The 23382-nt window shown below is 47.9% G+C and overlaps 1 protein-coding gene across 4 annotated transcripts in view; it reads left to right on the forward strand.

Annotated features, from left to right (window-relative positions):
• The first annotated feature begins 6626 nt into the window (after positions 1–6626).
• Positions 6627–23382, forward strand: part of LOC140395466 (protein HEATR9-like) — a 154098-nt gene continuing 137342 nt past the window's right edge. For all 4 annotated transcript variants that reach the window (XM_072483242.1, XM_072483246.1, XM_072483245.1 and 1 more), the window contains exon 1: positions 6627–6716. The gene's annotated coding sequence lies outside the window, so the exon portion shown is untranslated. The remainder of the gene's footprint in view (positions 6717–23382) is intronic.

Genomic DNA, 23382 nt, shown 5'->3' on the forward strand with positions numbered 1-23382 from the left:
GATCCCGAAGGTGAGGGGAACGGAGTATACGGCTATAGCCATTTCGGATCACGCTCCACACTGGGTATACTTGGAGATAGGGGAGGAAACAGGAGAGCGCCCACCCTGGAGAATGGACATGGGACTAATGGCAGATGAGGGGGTGTGTCTAAGGGTGAGGGGGTGCATTGAAAAGTACTTGGAACTCAATGATAATGGGGAGGTCCAGGTGGGAGTGGTCTGGGAGGCGTTGAAGGCGGTGGTTAGAGGGGAGCTGATATCAATAAGGGCACATAAAGGGAAGCAGGAGAGTAAGGAACGGGAGCGGTTGCTGCAAGAACTTTTGAGGGTGGACAGACAATATGCGGAAGCACCGGAGGAGGGACTGTACAGGGAAAGGCAAAGGCTACATGTGGAATTTGACTTGCTGACTACGGGCACTGCAGAGGCACAATGGAGGAAGGCACAGGGTGTACAGTACGAATATGGGGAGAAGGCGAGCAGGTTGCTGGCACACCAATTGAGGAAAAGGGGAGCAGCGAGGGAAATAGGGGGAGTGAGGGATGAGGAAGGAGAGATGGAGCGGGGAGCGGAGAGAGTGAATGAAGTGTTCAAGACATTTTATAAAAAATTATATGAAGCTCAACCCCCGGATGGGAGGGAGAGAATGATGGGCTTCTTGGATCGGCTGGAATTTCCCAAGGTGGAAGAGCAGGAAAGGGTGGGACTGGGAGCACAGATTGAGGTAAAAGAAGTGGTGAAAGGAATTAGGAGCATGCAGGCGGGAAAGACCCCGGGACCGGATGGATTCCCAGTCGAATTCTATAGAAAATATGTGGACTTGCTCGCCCCGGTATTGACGAGGACCTTTAATGAGGCAAAGGAAAGGGGACAACTGCCCCCGACTATGTCTGAAGCAACGATATCGCTTCTCTTAAAGAAGGAAAAGGACCCGCTACAATGCGGGTCCTATAGACCTATTTCCCTCCTAAATGTAGATGCCAAGATCCTGGCCAAGGTAATGGCAATGAGAATAGAGGAATGTGTCCCGGGGGTGGTCCACGAGGACCAAACTGGGTTTGTGAAGGGGAGACAGCTGAACACGAATATACGGAGGCTGTTAGGGGTAATGATGATGCCCCCACCAGAGGGGGAAACGGAGATAGTAGTGGCGATGGATGCCGAGAAAGCATTTGATAGAGTGGAGTGGGATTATTTGTGGGAGGTGTTGAGGAGATTTGGTTTTAGAGAGGGGTATGTTAGATGGGTGCAGCTGTTGTATAGGGCCCCGATGGCGAGCGTGGTCACGAATGGACGGGGATCTGCATATTTTCGGCTCCATAGAGGGACAAGGCAGGGATGCCCTCTGTCCCCATTACTGTTTGCACTGGCGATTGAGCCCCTGGCGATAGCGTTGAGGGGTTCCAAGAAGTGGAGGGGAGTACTTAGAGGAGGAGAAGAACACCGGGTATCTTTGTATGCGGACGATTTGCTACTATACGTGGCAGACCCGGCGGAGGGGATGCCAGAAATAATGCGGATACTTGGGGAGTTTGGGGATTTTTCAGGGTATAAATTGAACATGGGGAAAAGTGAGTTGTTTGTGGTGCATCCAGGGGAGCAGAGTAGAGAAATAGAGGCCCTACCGTTGAGGAAGGTAACAGGGGACTTTCGTTACCTGGGGATCCAGATAGCCAAGAATTGGGGCACATTGCATAGGTTAAATTTAACGCGGTTGGTGGAACAAATGGAGGAGGATTTTAAGAGATGGGATATGGTATCCCTGTCACTGGCAGGGAGGGTGCAGGCGGTTAAGATGGTGGTCCTCCCGAGATTCCTCTTTGTGTTTCAGTGCCTCCCGGTGGTGATCACGAAGGCTTTTTTTAAAAGGATTGAAAAGAGCATCATGGGTTTTGTGTGGGCCGGGAAGACCCCGAGAGTGAGGAAGGGATTCTTACAGCGTAGCAGGGATAGGGGGGTGCTGGCACTCCCGAGCCTAAGTGAGTATTATTGGGCCGCTAATATTTCAATGGTGAGTAAGTGGATGGGAGAGGAGGAGGGAGCGGCGTGGAAGAGATTAGAGAGGGTGTCCTGTAGGGGGACTAGCCTACAGGCTATGGTGACAGCCCCATTGCCGTTCTCACCGAGGAACTACACCACAAGCCCGGTGGTGGTGGCTACACTGAAGATTTGGGGACAGTGGAGACGGCATAGGGGAAAGACTGGAGCCTTGGGGGGGTCCCCGATAAGAAACAACCATAGCTTTGCCCCGGGGGGAATGGATGGGGGATATGGAATGTGGCAAAGAGCAGGAATAACGCAACTGAAAGATCTGTTTGTGGATGGGAAGTTCGCGAGTCTGGGAGCGCTGACCGAGAAATATGGGTTGCCCCAAGGGAATGCATTCAGGTATATGCAACTGAGGGCTTTTGCGAGGCAACAGGTGAGGGAATTCCCGCAGCTCCCGACACAAGAGGTGCAGGACAGAGTGATCTCAAAGACATGGGTGGGGGATGGTAAGGTGTCGGATATATATAGGGAAATGAGGGACGAAGGGGAGACTATGGTAGATGAACTAAAAGGGAAATGGGAAGAAGAGCTGGGGGAGGAGATCGAGGAGGGGCTGTGGGCAGATGCCCTAAGCAGGGTAAACTCGTCGTCCTCGTGTGCCAGGCTAAGCCTGATTCAGTTTAAGGTATTACACAGGGCGCATATGACTGGAGCACGGCTCAGTAAATTTTTTGGGGTGGAGGATAGGTGTGCGAGGTGCTCGAGAAGCCCAGCGAATCATACCCATATGTTTTGGTCATGCCCGGCACTACAGGGGTTTTGGATGGGGGTGACAAAGGTGCTTTCAAAAGTAGTGGGGGTCCGGGTCGAACCAAGCTGGGGGTTGGCTATATTTGGGGTTGCACAAGAGCCGGGAGTGCAGGAGGCGAGAGAGGCCGATGTTTTGGCCTTTGCGTCCCTAGTAGCCCGGCGCAGGATATTGTTAATGTGGAAAGAAGCCAAGCCCCCGGGGGTGGAGACCTGGATAAATGACATGGCAGGGTTTATAAAGCTAGAGCGGATTAAGTTTGTTCTAAGGGGGTCGGCTCAAGGGTTCACCAGGCGGTGGCAACCGTTCATCGAATACCTCGCAGAAAGATAGATGGAATGGAAAAAAGAAGGCAGCAGCAGCAGCCCAGGATCGGGGGGGGGGGGGGGGGGGGGAGGAGGAACCAGAAGGACTCTCAGGGTTGTTAATATATACTGTGTAATATGTATAGGTCGTTGCTACAGATAATTATATATTGGACTGTTAAATTATATTTTTGGAGAGTGTTACTTGTGATAAGGCAGTTGCCAATTAGGGTTAGTTTTCATTTTTGTTATTTATTATTTATTCATTTTTTGTTTATAAAATAGGTCATTGTTATTTGTGTTGTTATAATATTGTGTAAAGGATGCACAATGTACTGTGTTGGTTGACCAAAAATTTTCAATAAAATATTTAATTAAAAAAAAGGAATTGTTTCAGTGACTCACCAGGAATATGTCACCTCGTCGCTAGTAGATGCCGGGAATAGACCTGATTTACAGGGCGAATGTAGTGTCCTTTCAGCAACTCCATCGCGGCATCGAAGTCGTCCGTGTCCTCGATCAGGGTGTAGACCTCTGGGCTCACCCTCGAGTGCAGGATCTGCAGTTTCTGTTCTCCTGTGGGTGTGTTTTCTGCCATTTCGACGTAGCCGTTGAAGCACGCCAGCCAGTGCTTGAAAGTCGCCGCCGAGTTTACTGCATGGGGGCTGAGTTGCAGACACTCCGGCTTCATTCGGAGCTCCATTCTTTAAATCTAGCTTATTAAATTGATGCACGATTAATGGCTACTAAAGCGATGTTGTAGTCCAACTGAAGGCTTTAATAAGCTAGATGTTTCCCCCAGCTGCTCAGGTACAGAAAGAAAGCTGCTGGGGCGGCACGGGCTCTTATACCCCGCCTTGCAGGGCGGAGCTACCATACAGCTTGACCAATGGGAAACATACATAATCTACCAATAGTGTTCCAGCAATACCAGGTACCGTAATACTTCTACACAGACTACCACAGTGTGGCTCTCTGAGTGAGTGTGTGTGATTAATGTGTGGCTCTCTGAGTGAGTGTGTGTGATTAATGTGTGGCTCTCTGACTGAGTGTGTGTGATTAATGTGTGGCTCTCTGAGTGAGTGTGTGTGATTAATGTGTGGCTCTCTGAGTGAGTGTGTGTGATTAATGTGTGGCTCTCTGAGTGAGTGTGTGTGATTAATGTGTGGCTCTCTGAGTGAGTGTGTGTGATTAATGTGTGGCTCTCTGAGTGAGTGTGTGTGATTAATGTGTGGCTCTCTGAGTGAGTGTGTGTGATTAATGTGTGGCTCTCTGAGTGAGTGTGTGTGATTAATGTGTGGCTCTCTGAGTGAGTGTGTGTGATTAATGTGTGGCTCTCTGAGTGAGTGTGTGTGATTAATGAGTGGCTCTCTGAGTAAGTGTGTGTGATTAATGTGTGGCTCTCTGAGTGAGTGTGTGTGATTAATGTGTGGCTCTCTGAGTGAGTGTGTGTGATTAATGTGTGGCTCTCTGAGTGAGTGTGTGTGATTAATGTGTGGCTCTCTGAGTGAGTGTGTGTGATTAATGTGTGGCTCTCTGAGTGAGTGTGTGTGATTAATGAGTGGCTCTCTGAGTGAGTGTGTGTGATTAATGTGTGGCTCTCTGAGTGAGTGTGTGTGATTAATGTGTGGCTCTCTGAGTGAGTGTGTGTGATTAATGTGTGGCTCTCTGAGTGAGTGTGTGTGATTAATGTGTGGCTCTCTGAGTGAGTGTGTGTGATTAATGAGTGGCTCTCTGAGTGAGTGTGTGTGATTAATGTGTGGCTCTCTGAGTGAGTGTGTGTGTTGAGGTGTTAATGCTTTTGCCTTACCACAAAAAACATGTTAAAAAGTAATCAGGACTCCAGTTCTTTGCATGTGGCAGAAGCAAGCCATGCCCAATAAAGGCATTCATTATAATATAATGCTGATGCTGGAATCTGAAACGAAAACAGAAAATACTGGACGACTCAGCAGGTCTGACAGCATCTGTGGCGAGAGGAGGGAGCTAATGTTTTGAGTTTGGATGATTTTGTCAAAGCTTTGATGTATACTTATTTGTAACTCGAAATGTTAGCTTCCTTTTCTATCCACAGATGCTGTCAGACCTGCTGAGATTGTCCAGTATTTTCTGTTTCTGTTAAAGGCATTCATTACTTTGAAAATATGAATTTGAGTCAGTTTGGAATCTTTTAGAACTGATTTCTATTTTAAAATGAACAATATGAAATGCCAAAGATGACTGCCAAAGGTCATCTGACCTGCTCTGTGAATTCAAACACGGCCACCTTGCCTCATTCTAGACAGGGCAGCATGAGGCGCAGTTGTTAGCACTTGGACTAAAGCGGTGCTGAGGACCCGGGTTCGAATCCCGGCCTGGGTCACTGTCCGTGTGGAGTTTGCACATTCTCCCCATGTCTGCGTGGGTTTCACCCCCACAACCCAAAGATGTGTAGGTTAGGTGGATTGGCCACGCTAAATTGCCCCTTAATTGGAAAAAAATAATAATTGGGTACTCTAAATTTACAAAAAAAAACATTCCAGACTAAGAGATGTCAACTACCCATATTCTGACACCATCCAAAAGACATTCCTGAATTGAATGGGTCTGTCTGAAACAAAAGTGGCAATTGTCTCAATCACCTCAGGATGAATGTCTTCAAATAGTAATGAAGGTAGTGGCTAATCAACCTAAGACCTAAGTGTTGTCTACAGAAAGACACAGCAGCAGAAAGGGCAATGACATCTATGCTTCAGAACTCGAGGTTGTAACTTTGCACTGATCCTTTTTTGGGTCAACCTATACAGCAAGCCAACCTCTGGTAACGTGACTACCAGCAACTAATTTTGTTACCTGCAGAGTGTTCAACACTTCAAAAGCATTCTGAAAATCACTTTGGTACATTAGTCCGGTTGCTGAACTTACTTAAGCTGCACTTCAGAAATACATCCTTTCCATCTGGCCTGCAATGATATTTTCCTCAACAAGACAATCATGTGAATGATAAACTGTTCCTTTTGTTCTGACTTGTAAAAGTGCACTATTCTCTGCAACTGTATTTTCTTTGAATGTGTGTGACTGACTATATGCAAATGCACAGCATTAGATTTCAGGGTGAGGGTGTGAATAAACAATCCTCTTTATTTGAACCTACAAAAGCTTGGTGGTGATTTTCAAATTGTCCACACTCTCAGGAGTTAAGAAACACGCCCATTTTCCTTTGAAAAACTTGCAGATCTACAGAGAGTGGGGAAGGGAGCAGAAATTTCAGTGGTTCTGTCTCACCCTGTGGGTAACAATTGCCATGGTGTTGAGACCTCTCACCATTGCCACTCTCAGCCATTTCTCTCTTAGGTCCCATGCCTGGATCAAGGCTGCAATGAGAGGTGGAACTGGCTGAGCCCACACGAGCACTTTGGCAAACAGGGTTTTGGTATATGCTATGAGAATTATCGAAGGAGGAAGAGCAAGCCGCCACCAGCAGGAGGACAAGGCAGTGCGACATTGACAGGGGTGATCCAGCAGACCAATGAGATGCGGAGAGGGAGTTACCCCGCTATGATTGTAGCAACCGAGTGCGGAGCGGAGTTGGTGACAGCGTCCGGGCAGCGGGACTGAGGACCCGGCAGAGGGAGGTAGGAAGCTCCTGTAACTCGGGGGGGGGGAAAACACAGTCCTCGGCAGGTGAAACTTTTTGTTGGTAACGATTTGTTTTCAGGGGATCGGGTGAGGAGCGACTTCTGCCGGCTCTGAGCCCCTGCTGAGCTGCTCGACGCAGTTCGCGGTCATATGAAAAATCCCTGGCTTCGTGAGAGGTCGGGGTCCTTTCAGTATGACTTGACCATTGGCCTCTGTGCTGCTGAACCTGCTGCTGCTGAGGGGTTGGTAGAGAAATTAAACAGCGGTTCTAATCTTGTCACATTTCACACACACCGCTAGTGTATGTGGCTCATGCGTTTCTTTTCATCTGTATGTGCCTGTTTGTGTCCATGTACCTGTTTGTGTCCATCTGCCTGTTTGCGTCCATCTGCCTGTTTTTATCCATGTGCCTGTTTGCGTCCATCTGCCTGTTTGTGTCCATGTGCCTGTTTATGTCCATGTGCCTGTTTGTGTCCATGTGCCTGTTTGCGTCCATGTGCCTGTTTGCGTCCATCTGTCTGTTTGCGTCCATCTGCCTGTTTGTGTCTATATGCCTGTTTGCGTCCATCTGTTTTTATCCAAGTGCCTGTTTGTGTCTATGTGCCTGTTTGTGTCTATGTGCCTGTTTGTGTCTATGTGCCTGTTTGTGTCCATCTGCCTGTTTTTATCCATGTGTCTGTTTGCGTCAATCTGCCTGTTTTTATCCATGTGTCTGTTTGCGTCCATGTGCCTGTTTGTGTCCATGTGCCTGTTTGTGTCCATGTGCCTGTTTGTGCCCATGTGCCTGTTTGTGCCCATGTGCCTGTTGGTGTCCAGGTGCCCATTTGTATCCATGTACCTGTTTGTGTCCATGTGCCTGTTTGTGTCCATGTGCCTGTTTGTGTCCATGTGTTTGCGTCCATGTGTCTGTTTGTGTCCATGTGTTTGTGTCCATGTGTCTGTTTGTGTCCATGTGTTTGTGTCCATGTGTTTGTGCACATGTGCCTGTCTGTTCCACGTGCCTGTCTGTGTCCATGTGTTTGTTTGTGTCCCTGGTTTGTTTGTGCGCATGTATCTTTTTGTGTCCATGTGCCTGTTTGTGTCCATGTGTTTGTTTGTATCCACATGCCTGTTTGTGTCCATGTGCCTGTTTGTGTCCATGAGCCTCTTTGTGTTTATGTGCCTCTTTATTCCACATGCCTGTTTGTGTCCACGTGCCTGTTTGTGTCCACATGTTTGTGTCCCTGGTTTGTTTGTGCACATGTGTCTGTTTGTGTCCATGTGCCTGTTTTTATCCATGTGTCTGTTTGCGTCCATCTGCCTGTTTTTATCCATGTGTCTGTTTGCGTCCATGTGCCTGTTTGTGTCCATGTGCCTGTTTGCGTCCATCTGCCTGTTTATGTCCATCTGCCTGTTTGCGTCCATGTGCCTGTTTGCGTCCATGTGTCTGTTTGCGTCCATGTGTCTGTTTGCGTCCATGTGTCTGTTTGCGTCCATGTGTCTATTTGTGTTCATGTGTCTGTTTGCGTCAATGTGTCTGTTTGCGTCCATGTGTCTGTTTGCGTCCATGTGTCTGTCTGTGTCCATGTGTCTGTGTCCATGTGTCTGTGTCCATGTGTTTGTGCCCATGTGCCTGTTTGTGTCCATGTGCCTGTTTGTGTGCACGTGCCTGTTTGTGTGCACGTGCCTGTTTGTGTCCACGTGTTTGTTTGTGTACATGTTCCTGTATGTGTCCATGTGCCTGTTTGTGTCCACGTGCCTGTTTGTGTCCACGTGCTTGTTTGGGCACATGTGTTTGTTTGTGTCCATGTGCCTGTTTGTGTCTATGTGCCTGTTTGTGTCCACGTGTGATGTGTACATGTGCCTGTTTATGTCCATGCGCCTGTTTGTGTTCATGTGCCTGTTTGTGTCCAAGTGCCTGTTTGTGTCCACGTGCCTGTTTGTGTCCACGTGCCTGTTTGTGTCCACGTGCCTGTTTGTGCCCACATGCCTGTTTGTGTCCATGTGCTTGTTTGTGTCCATGTGCCTGTTTGTGTCCACGTGCCTGTTTGTGTCCACGTGCTTGTTTGGGCACATGTGTTTGTTTGTGTCCATGTGCCTGTTTGTGTCTATGTGCCTGTTTGTGTCCACGTGTGATGTGTACATGTGCCTGTTTATGTCCATGCGCCTGTTTGTGTTCATGTGCCTGTTTGTGTCCAAGTGCCTGTTTGTGTCCACGTGCCTGTTTGTGTCCACGTGCCTGTTTGTGTCCACGTGCCTGTTTGTGCCCACATGCCTGTTTGTGTCCATGTGCTTGTTTGTGTCCATGTGCCTGTTTGTGTCCATGTGCCTGTTTGTGTCCATGTGCCTGTTTGTGTCCATGTGCCTTTTTGCGTTCATGTGTCTTTTTGCGTCCATGTGCCTGTTTGTGACATTATGCTCGTTTGTGTCAATGTGTCTGTGACCATGCATTTGCGTCTGTGTTTGTTTGTAAGGCTGGAATTTTCTGGCGGTTCCCACGAACGGGATCTTCTAGTTCTGCTGCTGGTTTGGCAGGGTTTTTCAGACGTCATGTCCACGGTCTTAAAAACAAGGGTGGTGCCGAGTCCAGAGGTGACGATTTTCGGAGTGTCAGAAGATCCAGGAGTCCAGGGGTGAGAGAGGCCTTTGCCTCCTTGGTAGCCCTGAGACGGATATTGTTAGCGTGGAGGGACTAGAAGCCCCCAAATTCAGAGATCTGGCTTGGTGACATGATTTGGTTTCTCAGACTTGAGAAAATCAAGTTCGCCCTAAGAGGGTGTGGTAGTCTGTGTAGAGGTATTACGGTACCTAGTAATGCTGGAACACCATTGGTAGATATTGTATGTTTCCCATTGGTCAAGCTGTATGGTAGCTCCGCCCTGCAAGGTGGGGTATAAGAGCCTTTGTCGCCCCAGCAGCCTTCTTTCTGTACCTGAGCTGCTGGGGGAAACATCTAGCTTATTAAAGCCTTCAGTTGGACTACAACCTCGCTTTAGTAGTCATTGATCGTGCATCAGAGGGTCAATGCTAGGGTTCGTCCGGAGATGGCAGCCGTTTGTCGACTTCTTTGGAGAAAACTAATTGTCAGCAGAGGTTGGGGGTGTGGGGGGGTGGGGTGGGGGGAGTTAGATTATTGTTTAGAGGAGGTGGGACTTGTGAGGGAGGGATTGTGAGGGAGGGAGGCGGTCTTTGCATTATGTTTATATTTGTATTTGTACTGTTTGCTGTTATTATTATAAAATTATAAATGCCTTAATAAATGCCTTTTTAAAAAAAATACTTCTCCCGTATGGGCAAACTAGTTTTAAAACTTGTTATTACCACTCTATGTGATACCAAGAAACGACCGATGGAACTTTATAGGCCTTGACAACGTTCCGGCAAAGTGATGGAAGGTGTCATCGACAGTGCTGTCAAGCGGCACTTACACAGCAATAATCTGCTCACTGATGCTCAGTTTGGGTTTCACCAGGGCCACTGAGCTCCTGATCTTATTACAACCTTGATCCAAACATGACAAAAGAACTGAGTTCAAGAGACTAGAAAGGTGAGAGTGACTGCCCTTGGCATCACAACAGCATTTGAGCGAGTGTGGTACCAAAGAACCCAAGCAAAATTGAATTCAGTCGGAATCAACAGGAAATCTCCCCACTGGTTTGAGTCACAAGTGGCACAAAAGAAGATGGTTCTTGTTATTGAAAACCAATCATCTCAGCCCCCGACTTCACTGCAGGAGCTCCTCAGGGTGGCGCCAGAAGCCCAGCTATCTTAGCTGCTTCATTCTTGACCTTCCCTCCATCATAAGGTCAGAAATGGGAATTTTTGTTGATGATTGCACAATCAAAACTGCTGGACCAATCAAAACTGCTCAGATACTGAAGCAGCCTCTGCCCACATGAGTATGACCTGGACAATAAATGGTAGCATTTGGTGCTGCACAAATGCCAAACAATAACCATATCCCACATGAGAGAACCTAACTATCTCCCCTTGACATTCAACAGTATTACAATAGCTGAATTCCCCACCATTGTTACGATCCCCATAGAGTCCGAATATATCTAAAAATATATATTTGAACTTCCAATTAATAGTTGGAAGAATGGCATGTCATGTTTTCAAGTTGTAATATGATTGCCAAATTCAATCCAAAATGGTTCTTAGCTCCAATCGTTTATTTCTGTTCTTTTTCTTACTCAGCCTGGTAACTTCTAACCCCACAATTCTCCTTCATGGTGAAAATCTTCCTGGTGATCCTCTCTAGCACAGCTAGGTAAATCATCCAGCCTCATTTTAATTCCTCATGAATTTAGTCTTTTCTATTTATGCACAAACTTCCAACCACATGTAGGTGCCATGAACTGTGGTCTCTTTCTGCTGTCTCTTTCTCTCTCTCTCTGTGCATCACATGGGCCTTGTATCCAGATAGAGATGCTGATTCATTATCCTTGAGAGCCAGAATCTCTCTCTCTCCTTTCAGACTAATCTGTCCATGGTATTCCATGATATATCCATGACTACCTCTGTACCCTTCCCATCACCATGGAAATGTGCATCACATGGGCCTTGTATCCAGGTAGAGATGCAAATTCATTATCCTTGCGAGGCAGAATCTCATCTTGGAACTAAATGGACAGTTTAAAGCTAATTACAACCTGACGGTTCATAACACTTTTCTGGTACTTTGCAGTAAGTCTCCAGCGGCTACAAGAGCAGGTCATAGGCTGGGAACTTTGCAATGAATAAGTCACGTCCTGACTCCCAAAAGCCTGTCCACCATTCCATGAAAGAGTCTCCAATTGCCTAGGTGAGCGAAACTCCCACAACTCCAAGAAGCTCAACATCATCCAGGGCAAAACAGTCTGCTTGATCATCCGCCTGCTTAAACATTGATACGTTCCACCACTGGTGCATATTGGCAGCAGTCCCATATACAAGCTTCTCTGCAGCAACTAGCCAAGCATTTTCACCAAACCCTCTACCATTGACGAACAAGGGAACACTACCTGCTGCCCATTCCCTCCAAGTCACACGACACCCTGACTTGGCAATATATTGTCATTCCTTCAGTGCCACCGATTCAAAACCCTGGAACTCCCTCCCTAGCAGCACTATGGCTACAACACATTAACTGCAGCAGTTCAAAAAAAGTAGCTCACCACCACCTTCTCAAGGGCAATTAAGAATAGGCAATAGATGCTGACCTAGTCAGCCATGCTCACATCCCATGAACAAATAACATAATTTTTTTCAATAGACACAGCAATTGGAGATCACCAGATCGAACTGGTGAGCTGATGTGAACAATTATTGGTAGAGATCATGCTGCAAAGTCTTCAGCAGCATTGTGAGCATCACCCCCAAGTCTGTATATTGTCAATTTACACAGCAGTAGAGACATTAGAGACAGGAAAAGGGAGAGAGATAACTTTATTTAAATTTTATCGGTGAACAATGTTGTACAAGATTAATTAGAAGGAGGGACATCTCGCGACCTTCATGACCTTAGAACATCAACAACCCTGTACAGCAAATAGAATACATTTTCAAATGCAGTGTTACAATCCCCATAGCACATAGGACATAGAACATACAGTGCAGAAGGAGGCCATTCGGGCCATCGAGTCTGCACCGACCCACTTAAGCCCTCACTTCCACCCTATCCCTGTAACCCAGGAACCCCACTTAACCTTTTTTGGCCACTAAGGGCAATTTATCATGGCCAATCCACCTAACCTGCACGTCTTTGGACTGTGGGAGGAAACCAGAGCACCCGGAGGAAACCCACGCAGAGACGGGGAGAACGTGCAGACTCCGCACAGTACTGATAACTTTTTTTAAAGTAAGGGATCTCCACGACGCCAACGGAAATAACTAAGATTTCACGTAAGACTTCCAAACAAACAAATGAGCACAAACAAATATTAGCAGATAACTGATGCATCAAACAAAAGGAAAAGACACATTAATAACATAACCCAAATATGCTCCCAATCATTTTAAAAAAATTTTTTTTAAAGATATATTTTATTCAAGATTTTTTTGCCAAACATAACAGTACATAGTGTTTCCTTTATACATCAATAAAACAATATAAATAACAATGGCCAGTTTTAAACAAATAAATAAATAATATTTGAACAAAATCAAAAACAAAACTAAATGGCAACTGCCTTGTCCACGATAAATACTCTCCAAAAATACAGTCCAACAATCCAATATACAATTACATATACTAAATACCTATACATATACAATAACATCCCTGAGAGTCCTTCTGATTCCCTCCCCCCGGGTTGCTGCTGCTGTCTTCTTCTTTTCCATTCCCTCTATCTTTCTGTGAGGTATTCGACGAACGGTTGCCACCGCCTGGTGAACCCTTGAGCCGACCCCCTTAGAACGAACTTAATCCGTTCCAACTTTATAAACCTTGCCATGTCATTTATCCAGGTCTCCACACCAGGGGGCTTGGCTTCCTTCCACATTAACAATATCCTGCGCCGGGCTACTAGGGACGCAAAGGCCAAAACATCAGCCTCTTTCGCCTCCTGCACTCCCGGCTCTTCTGCAACCCCAAATATAGCCAGCCCCCAGCTTGGTTCGACCTGGACACCCACCACCTTCGAAAGCACCTTTGCCACCCCCACCCAAAACCCCTGTAGTGCCGGGCATGACCAGAACATGTGGGTATGATTCGCTGGGCTTCTTGAGCATCTCCCACACCTATCCTCTACTCCAAAAAATTTACTGAGCCGTGCTCCAGTCATATGCGCCCTGTGTAACACCTTAAATTGTATCAGGCTTAGCCTGGCACACGAGGACGATGAGTTTACCCTACTTAGGGCATCAGCCCACAGCCCCTCCTCAATCTCTTCCCCCAGCTCTTCTTCCCGTTTCCCTTTCAGCTCATCTACCATGATCTCCCGCTCGTCCCTCATTTCCCTGTATATGTCTGACACCTTACCGTCCCCCACCCATGTCTCTGAGATCACTCTATCCTGCACCTCCTGCATCGGGAGCTGCGGGAATTCCCTCACCAGTTGCCTCGCAAAAGCCCTCAGTTGCATATACCGAAATGCATTCCCTTGGGGCAACCCATATTTTTCCGTCAGCGCTCCCAGACTCGCAAACGTCCCATCTACGAACAGATCTCTCAATTGTGTTAACCCTACTCTTTGCCATGCTCCAAATCCCCCATCTATTCTCCCCGGAACAAACCTATGGTTATTTCTTATCGGGGACCGCACCGAGGCTCCCGTCTTTCACCTATGCCGTCTCCACTGCCCCCAAATCTTCAGCGTAGCCACCACCACCGGGCTTGTGGTGTATTTCTTTGGTGAGAACGGCAACGGCGCCGTCACCATCGCTTGTAGGCTAGTCCCCCTGCAGGACGCCCTCTCCAATCTCTTCCACGCCGCTCCCTCCTCTTCTCCCATCCACTTACACACCATTGAGATATTGGCGGCCCAGTAGTACTCACTTAGGCTCGGTAGTGCCAGCCTCCCCTATCCCTACTACGCTGCAAAAATCCCCTCCTCACTCTCGGGGTCTTCCTGGCCCACACAAAACTCATAATATTCTTCTCAATTCTTTTAAAATAAGCCTTCGTGACCACCACTGGGAGGCACTGAAACACAAAAAGGAATCTTGGGAGGACCACCATTTTAACCGCCTGCCACCATTTTAACCGCCTGCACCCTCCCTGCCAGTGACAGGGACACCATGTCCCATCTCTTAAAGTCCTCCTCCATCTGCTCCACCAACCGCGTTAAATTTAGCCTATGCAATGTACCCCAATCCAATCATTTATTATGGAAGGATTGTTCTTGGGAAAGCTCCAGTTCTCCTCCTGCTGCTTTGCAACGGCATCTTTTCCTCTGTTACGTGAGCCTCTGTGAGAGCCGCTGTAAACTGCCGCTCGACACCATTATGAGTTTCTATTTGAGTTTCTGGCCCTTCTCAACTTCCATCGCCATGACAACGTGAAACCATGTGGGCACTACTCCAAACTGAGGTATTGACCAGGAATTCACCGCCCAACGTTTCAAAGCTATCTGTTTTACTTTGGGCTTGAGGTACATTTTAAAACATAATCGTCTTGCCAAGTTCCGCTTTCGTGACGGTACGTTACTTGATGCAATGTAGGAAACATTGGCGCCAACTTGAGCACAGCAAGATTCCACAAATAGCATTGAAATAAATGGTCAGATCATCTGTTTTTATGGTGTTGATTGAGGGATAAATATTAGACCGGATATCTGGAGGCATTGTTCTGGCCTTCTTCCGAAATACCATGGGTTCTCTTAAGTCTCCCCGAGAGGGCAGACAGGACCTCAGTGTAATACCCCATCAGACAGTGTGGTGCTGGAGAGTTAGGAACAGCTTTGAGACTGCTATATATATGCAGATAGCATGGGCGGCATGGTGGCACAGTGGTTAGTACTGCTGCCTCACAGTACCTGGGGCTTGGGTTCAATTCCGGCCTTGGGTGACTGTGTGGAGTTTGCGCGTTCTCCCCATGTCTGTGTGGGTTTCCTCCAGGTGCTCCGGTTTCCAAAGATGTACAGGTTAGATGGACTGGCCATGCTAAATTGCCCATTAGTGTCCAAAGATGTGCAGGTTAGGGGCAAAGTGTGGGTGAGGGGGACTAGGTAGGGTGCTCTTTCAGACGGTCGGTGCAGGCTCGATGGGCTGACTTGCCTTCGTCTGCACTGTAAGGATTTTATGTTTCACACTGAAGTACTGATAATTTGCAGTCCAGGTGAAAGTGTAATGAGATAATTTCTTTACCAGGTAGGTTGAGAGGTAGACAACTCACACTCGCTGCTGGATAGGTTGAAGGTTTATTTAATCACTATTGGCTACAAAGTTGACTAACAGGAAAGTTCACTTTGGTTTCATAGACGGTGTTACAAATCTACCATTTCTTGAACCATTAGCGAAAGAATCACTGGCTAACGGAAAATGAATAAGTTTGTGTTTCACGGAATGCTAAGAATGATAGCTTTGTTAATCACTCCTGGCAGTGAGCTCCGGGGAAATACTCAGGGAGTTCGGTAATAATAGCATTGAGAATTTGGAGGCAGTTTCGCCAAAACTTCGGGTTGGGGGCAGGGTCAAGGGAAATGCCAATTCAGGGAAACTACAGATTTGAGCCAGGGAAGTGGGATGGAAATTTTCGGAAATGGGAGGAGAAGGGGATTAAGACGCTAAAACATTAGTTTCTTAGGGGTCGGTTTGCAGGACTGAAAGAGCTGGAAGCGAAGTATAGGCTGGAGCAGGGGGAAATATTTAGATACATGCAGGTTCGAGATTTTGCCAGAAAGGAGATACAGAGCTTCCCGGAGGAACCGGCCTCCACATTGCTGGAGGAGGTGCTGACGACAGGGGGACTGGAGAAGGGGGTAGTGTCAGCGATTTACGGAGCTATTTTGGAAGAGGATAAGGCACCACTGGAAGGGATCCAAAGCGAAGTGGGAGGAAGAGTCGGGAGAGGTTATAGAGGAGGGGTTCTGGTGTGAGGTGCTCCGGAGAGTAAATGCCTCCACCTCGTGTGCGAGGGTGGGGCTGATCCAGCTGAAGGTGGTATACAGAGCACACCTCACGAGGGCGAGGATGAGCCGATTCTTTGAAGGAGTAGAGGATGTGTGTGAACATTGCGGGGGGGGGGGGGGGGGGGGGCGCTAATCACGTTCATATGTTTTGGTCCTGTCCAAAGCTAGAGGATTACAGGAAGGAGGTTTTTAGGGTAATTTCCAAGGTGGTGCGTGTGAAACTGGACCCGGGCCCCCGGGAGGCCATATTCGGGGTGTCGGACCAGCCAGGGTTGGAAATAGGGGTGGAGGCAGATATCGTAGCAGATATTGATCGCCCGGAGGCGGACCCTGTTGGGATGGAGAGCAGCCTCTCCACCCTGTGCCCTGGCGTGGCGGGGGGACCTGTTGGAATTCTTGACTCTTGAGAAGATTAAGTTTGAACTGAGGGGAAGGACGGAGGGGTTCTACAATTCATGGGCATTATTCATTATGCACTTTCAAGAACTGGATAACATCGAACATTAGTTGGGGGGATGGGTGGGAGGGTTGGGGGAGGGAGGCTGTGTGTGTTAATGGTGACTGTGGGTGATTCCTGATTCCTTTTTGTCATTTGTTTATGTAAACATGCGGGCTAATGTTTGGGGGTTGGTGTGAGGATGGGACCGTTGTTATTGATATGGGGATTGACATATTTGTTGCTGATTATTGTTTATTGTTGGTGGGTGTAAATTTGGGAGAAAATGTAAAAAAGGAGGAGAATAAAAATATATATTTTTAAAAATCACTCCTGGCAGTGTGCCTGTCTTCCAACGTGGGTGTTGCTCAGATTTCATGCACTTAGAATGAATGGTTTCAATGCTTTAAATAGGAAACCTAACTGGGAACAAAAGGGTTTGAGATGTCACTGGCTGCAATCTAGATTAATACTTTGTAATTACCAGAGACAGCAGACCAGAGGAAACATCATTAAATGTTAAATCAATGTTAATATTGCTGTGTTTATAATGGAAGGGAAAGCAATAGAATAACTGGGGGAGTAACTGGAGTGAGCTAACTCCGAGTGTTTCAGTATGTGTATCTGATTCCAGCGCAGTTCGGGAACAGGTCCATCAGATCCCTAAGGAATGTTGGAAAGGTTGAAGGCGACTAGGGGCTTTTCACAGTAACTTGATTGCAGTGTTAATGTAAGCCTACTTGTGACAATAAATATTATTATTATTAGATGGATGTGGAGCTCGAGATGAAGCCATTGGTTGACATCTTCTATTAAACTGGTGAAGAAGCCACAATGAATGATTTGTCACATCATTCCGAGCTTCTGGGCATTCCTCTAGTTCATAGCTCACAGCAGTGTCTCATTGTCCTAATGATTGGTGCTCTCACTTAATTAATTTCCTGGGTCTCTCTACAGAATAGTGTAAAAGCACATATCTGAAACGTTCACACTTTACTCCCTGCACAGACACTGCCTGATTTAGAACACAGAACATAGAACGATACAGTGCAGTACAGGCCCTTCAGCCCACGATGTTGCACCGACATGGGGTATACTTATCCCTTTCCATCACTAACGTAAACGTCACCGAATTGTGGTCACTGTCCCCAAAGTGCTCACCTACCTCCAAATCTAACACCTGGCCTGGTCCATTACCCAAAACCAAATCCAATGTGGCCTCGCCTCTTGTTGGCCCGTCAACATATTGTGTCAGGAAACCCTCCTGCACACATTGTACAAAAAACGACCCATCTAATGTACTCGAACGATATCTTTTCCAGTCAATATTTGGAAAGTTAAAGTCTCCCATAATAACTACCCTGTTACTTTCGCTCTTATCCAGAATCACCTTCGCCATTCTTTCCTCTACATCCCTAGAACTATTTGGAGGCCTATAGAAAACTCCCAACAGGGTGACCTCTCCTTTCCTGTTTCTAACCTCAGCCCATACTATCTCGGAAGAAGAGTCCCCATCTAGCATCCTCTCCGCCACCGTAATACTGTTCTTGACTAGCAGCGCCACACCTCCCCCTCTTTTGCCTCCTTCTCTGAGCTTACTAAAACACCTAAACCCCGGAACCTGCAACAACCATTCCTGTCCCTGCTCTATCCATGTCTCCGAAATGGCCACAACATCGAAGTCCCAGGTACCAACCCATGCTGCCAGTTCCCCAACTTTATTTTGTATACTCCTGGCATTGAAGTAGACACACTTCAAACCACCTACCTGAACACTGGCCCCCTCCTGCGAAGTCAAATCTGTGCTCCTGACCTTTATACTCTCAATCTCCCGTACCCTAAAACTACAATCCAGGTTCCCATGCCCCTGCTGCTTGAGTTTAAACCCCCCCAAAGAGCACTAACAAATCTCCCCCCCAGGATATTTGTGCCCCTCAGGTTCAGATGTAGACCATCCTGCCTGTAGAGGTCCCACCTTCCCCAGAAAGAGCCCCAGTTATCCAGAAATCTGAATCCCTCCCGCCTGCACCATCCCTGTAGCCACGTGTTTAATTGCTCTCTCTCCCTATTCCTCATCTCATTATCATGTGGCACGGCCAACAACCCAGAGATAACAACTCTGTTTGTTCTCGTTCTGAGCTTCCATCCTAGCTCCCTGAAAGCCTGCCTGACATCCTTGTCCCCTTTCCTACCTATGTCGTTAGTGCCAATGTGGACCACGACTTGGGACTGCTCCCCCTCCCCCTTAAGGACCCGGAAAACATGATCCGAGACATCACGTACCCTTGCACCTGGGAGGCAACATACCAAACGTGAGTCTCTCTCGCTCCCACAAAATCTCCTATCTGTGCCCCTGACTATCGAGTCCCCAATTACTAATGCTCTGCTCCTCTCCCCACTTCCCTTCTGAGCAACAGGGACAGACTCCGTGCCAGAGGCCCATACCCCATGACTTACCCCTGGTAAGTCATCCCCCCCACAAGTATCCAAAGCGGTATACTTGTTACTCAGGGGAACGACCGCAGGGGGTCCCTGCACTGACTGCTTCTTCCCAGTCCCTCTTACAGCTACCCATCTATCTCCAATCTTTGGTGTAACTAATTCCCTGAAGCTGCTATCTATGACCCCCTCTGCCTCCCGAATGATCCGAAGTTCATCCAACTCCAGCTCCAGTTCCCTAACTCGGTCTTGGAGGAGCTGGAGATGGCTGCACTTCCTGCAGGTAAAATCAGCAGGAACACTAACGGCATCCCTCACCTCAAACATCCTGCAGGAGGAACATTGCACTCCCTTCCCTGCCATCCCTCTAACTTCCCACCTTGATCTGATTAATAAATACATTAAAAAAAAAATAATGTAAATATGGCACCATTTACAGAATGCTGTCACCAAATCTGTGTTTGATTTGGATTTCCAACATCCATAATATTATGGTTTCTGTTTCATGCCCTGTTTTGATTGTCTGCAACATGTATTTAAGGATGGCACGCAACTGAACTATTCAAGAAGCAGCGACATTTGGGGAGCATATCTCTAAGAACATAGAAATTTCCATAATATCCACGTTCATTTTTTAATTCATTTACAGGATGTGGGCATCACTCGCTAGTTGCCCACCACAATTCCTGTGGTGGGGGAAGGAGGATCCCCCTCCTTGATGAGGGGTTAGGGGTGCTCCACTTGTCAATAGGGTGGGGGTCAACATTTGCATTATGGGGTGGAGGGGCTCTTTTCTTTGGATGCTGGGATTGGGGAGCCCATTCAAAATGGTTTTGATTTGATTTACTATTGTCACATGTGTTAGTATACAGTGAAAAGTATTGTTTCTTGCATGTTGTACAAACAATGTATTCTATACATAGGGATCAACTTAATACGAGGTAGGTCCATTCAGAAGTCTGATGGCAGTAGGGAAGAAGCTGTTCTTGAGTCGGTTGGTACGTGATCTCAAACTTTGGTATCTTTAAACTGATAGACCAGGTTAGGCTGCGCAAAGGATGGGTGGGGCAGGTGTTCCATTCGGGGCTGGATGCGAAAAACAGGGGGGTGGCTATATTAGTGGGGAAGCGGGTATTGTTCGAGGCAAAGACTATAGTGGCGGATAACGGGGGCAGATACGTGATGGTGAGTGGCAAACTACAGGGAGAGATGGTGGTTTTGGTAAACGTGTATGCCCCGAACTGGGATGATGCCAATTTTATGAGGCGAATGCTAGGACGCATTCCGGACCTAGAGACAGGAAAGCTGATAATGGGGGGAGACTTTAACACGGTGTTGGAACCAGGGCTGGATAGGTCGAAGTCCAGGACTGGTAGGAGGCCGGCAGCAGCCAAGGTGCTTAAAGATTTTATGGAGCAGATGGGAGGTGTGGACCCGTGGAGATTCAGTAGACCTAGGAGTAAGGAGTTCTCGTTTTTCTCCTATGTCCATAAAGTCTATTCGCGCATAGACTTTTTTGTGCTGGGTAGGGCATTGATCCCGAAGGTGAGGGGAACGGAATATACGGCTATAGCCATTTCGGATCATGCCCCACACTGGGTGGACTTGGAGATAGGGGAGGAAACAGGAGGGCGCCCACCCTGGAGAATGGACATGGGACTAATGGCGGATGAGGGGGTGTGTCTAAGGGTGAGGGGATGTATTGAAAAGTACTTGGAACTCAATGACAATGGGGAGGTCCAGGTGGGAGTGGTCTGGGAGGCGTTGAAGGCGGTGGTTAGAGGGGAGCTGATATCAATAAGGGCACATAAAGGGAAGCAGGAGAGTAAGGGACGGGAGCGGTTGCTGCAAGAACTTCTGAGGGTGGACAGACAATATGCGGAAGCACCGGAGGAGGGATTGTACAGGGAAAGGCAAAGGCTGCATGTGGAATTTGACTTGCTGACTACAGGCACTGCAGAGGCACAATGGAGGAAGGCGCAGGGTGTACAGTATGAACATGGGGAGAAGGCGAGCAGATTGCTGGCACACCAATTGAGGAAAAGGGGAGCAGCGAGGGAAATAGGGGGAGTGAGGGACGAGGAAGGAGAGATGGAGCGGGGAGCGGAGAGAGTGAATGAAGTGTTCAAGACATTTTATAAAAAATTATATGAAGCTCAACCCCCGGATGGGAGGGAGAGAATGATGGACTTTTTGGATCGGCTGGAAATTCCCAAGGTGAAAGAGCAGGAAAGGGTGGGACTGGGAGCACAGATCGAGGTAGAAGAAGTGGTGAAAGGAATTAGGAGTATGCAGACGGGAAAGGCCCCGGGACCGGACGGATTCCCAGTTGAATTCTATAGAAAATATTTGGACTTGCTCGCCCCGGTACTGACGAGGACCTTTAATGAGGCAAAGGAAAGGGGACAACTGCTCCCGACTATGTCTGAAGCAACGATATCGCTTCTCTTAAAGAAGGAAAAGGACCCCCTACAATGCGGGTCCTACAGACCAATTTCCCTCCTAAATGTGGATGCCAAGGTCCTGGCCAAGGTAATGGCAATGAGAATAGAGGAATGTGTCCCGGGGGTGGTTCACGAGGACCAAACTGGGTTTGTGAAGGGGAGACAGCTGAACACGAATATACGGAGGCTGTTAGGGGTAATGATGATGGCCCCACCAGAGGGTGAAACGGAGATAGTAGTGGCGATGGATGCCGAGAAAGCATTTGATAGAGTGGAATGGGATTATTTGTGGGAGGTGTTGAGGAGATTTGGTTTTGGAGAGGGGTATGTTAGATGGGTGCAGCTATTGTATAGGGCCCCAGTGGCGAGTGTGGTCACGAATGGACGGGGATCGGCATATTTTCGGCTCCATAGAGGGACAAGGCAGGGATGTCCTCTGTCCCCATTACTGTTTGCACTGGCGATTGAGCCCCTGGCGATAGCGCTGAGGGGCTCCAAGAGATGGAGGGGAGTACTTAGGGGAGGAGAAGAACACCGGGTATCTTTGTATGCGGATGATTTGCTACTATATGTGGCGGATCCGGCGGAGGGGATGCCAGAAATAATGCGGATACTTGGGGAGTTTGGGGATTTTTCAGGGTATAAGTTGAACATGGGGAAGAGTGAGCTGTTTGTGGTGCATCCAGGGGAGCAGAGTAGAGAAATAGAGGACCTACCGTTGAGGAAGGTAACAAGAGACTTTCGTTACCTGGGGATCCAGATAGCTAAGAATTGGGGCACATTGCACAGGTTAAATTTAACGCGGTTGGTGGAACAGATGGAGGAAGATTTCAAGAGATGGGATATGGTAGCCCTGTCAATGGCAGGGAGGGTGCAGGTGGTTAAGATGGTGGTCCTCCCGAGATTCCTCTTTGTGTTTCAGTGCCTCCCGGTGGTGATCACGAAGGCTTTTTTTAAAAGGATAGAAAAGAGCATCATGGGTTTTGTTTGGGCCGGGAAGACTCCGAGAGTGAGGAAGGGATTCTTACAGCGTAGTAGGGATAGGGGGGGGGCTGGCACTACCTAGCCTAAGTGAGTACTATTGGGCCGCTAATATTTCAATGGTGAGTAAGTGGATGGGAGAGGAGGAGGGAGCGGCGTGGAAGAGATTAGAGAGGGCGTCCTGTAGGGGGACTAGCCTGCAGGCTATGGTGACAGCCCCATTGCCGTTCTCACCGAGGAACTACACCACAAGCCCGGTGGTGGTAGCTACACTGAAGATTTGGGGACAGTGGAGACGACATAGGGGAAAGACTGGAGCATTGGGGGGGTCCCCGATAAGAAACAACCATAGGTTTGCCCCGGGGGGAATGGATGGGGGATATGGAATGTGGCAAAGAGCAGGAATAACGCAACTGAAAGATCTATTTGTGGATGGGAAGTTCGCGAGTCTGGGAGCGCTGACCGAGAAATATGGGTTGCCCCAAGGGAATGCATTCAGGTATATGCAATTGAGGGCTTTTGCGAGGCAACAGGTGAGGGAATTTCCGCAGCTCCCGACACAAGAGGTGCAGGACAGAGTGATCTCAAAGACATGGGTGGGGGATGGTAAGGTGTCAGATATATATAGGGAAATGAGGGACGAAGGGGAGACTATGGTGGATGAACTAAAAGGGAAATGGGAAGAAGAGCTAGGGGAGGAGATCGAGGAGTGGCTGTGGGCAGATGCCCTAAGCAGGGTAAACTCGTCGTCCTCGTGTGCCAGGCTAAGCCTGATTCAGTTTAAGGTATTACACAGGGCGCATATGACTGGAACACGGCTCAGTAAATT

The sequence above is a fragment of the Scyliorhinus torazame genome, chromosome 18, assembly GCF_047496885.1.
Source record: "Scyliorhinus torazame isolate Kashiwa2021f chromosome 18, sScyTor2.1, whole genome shotgun sequence".
NCBI classification, from domain to species: domain Eukaryota; kingdom Metazoa; phylum Chordata; class Chondrichthyes; order Carcharhiniformes; family Scyliorhinidae; genus Scyliorhinus; species Scyliorhinus torazame.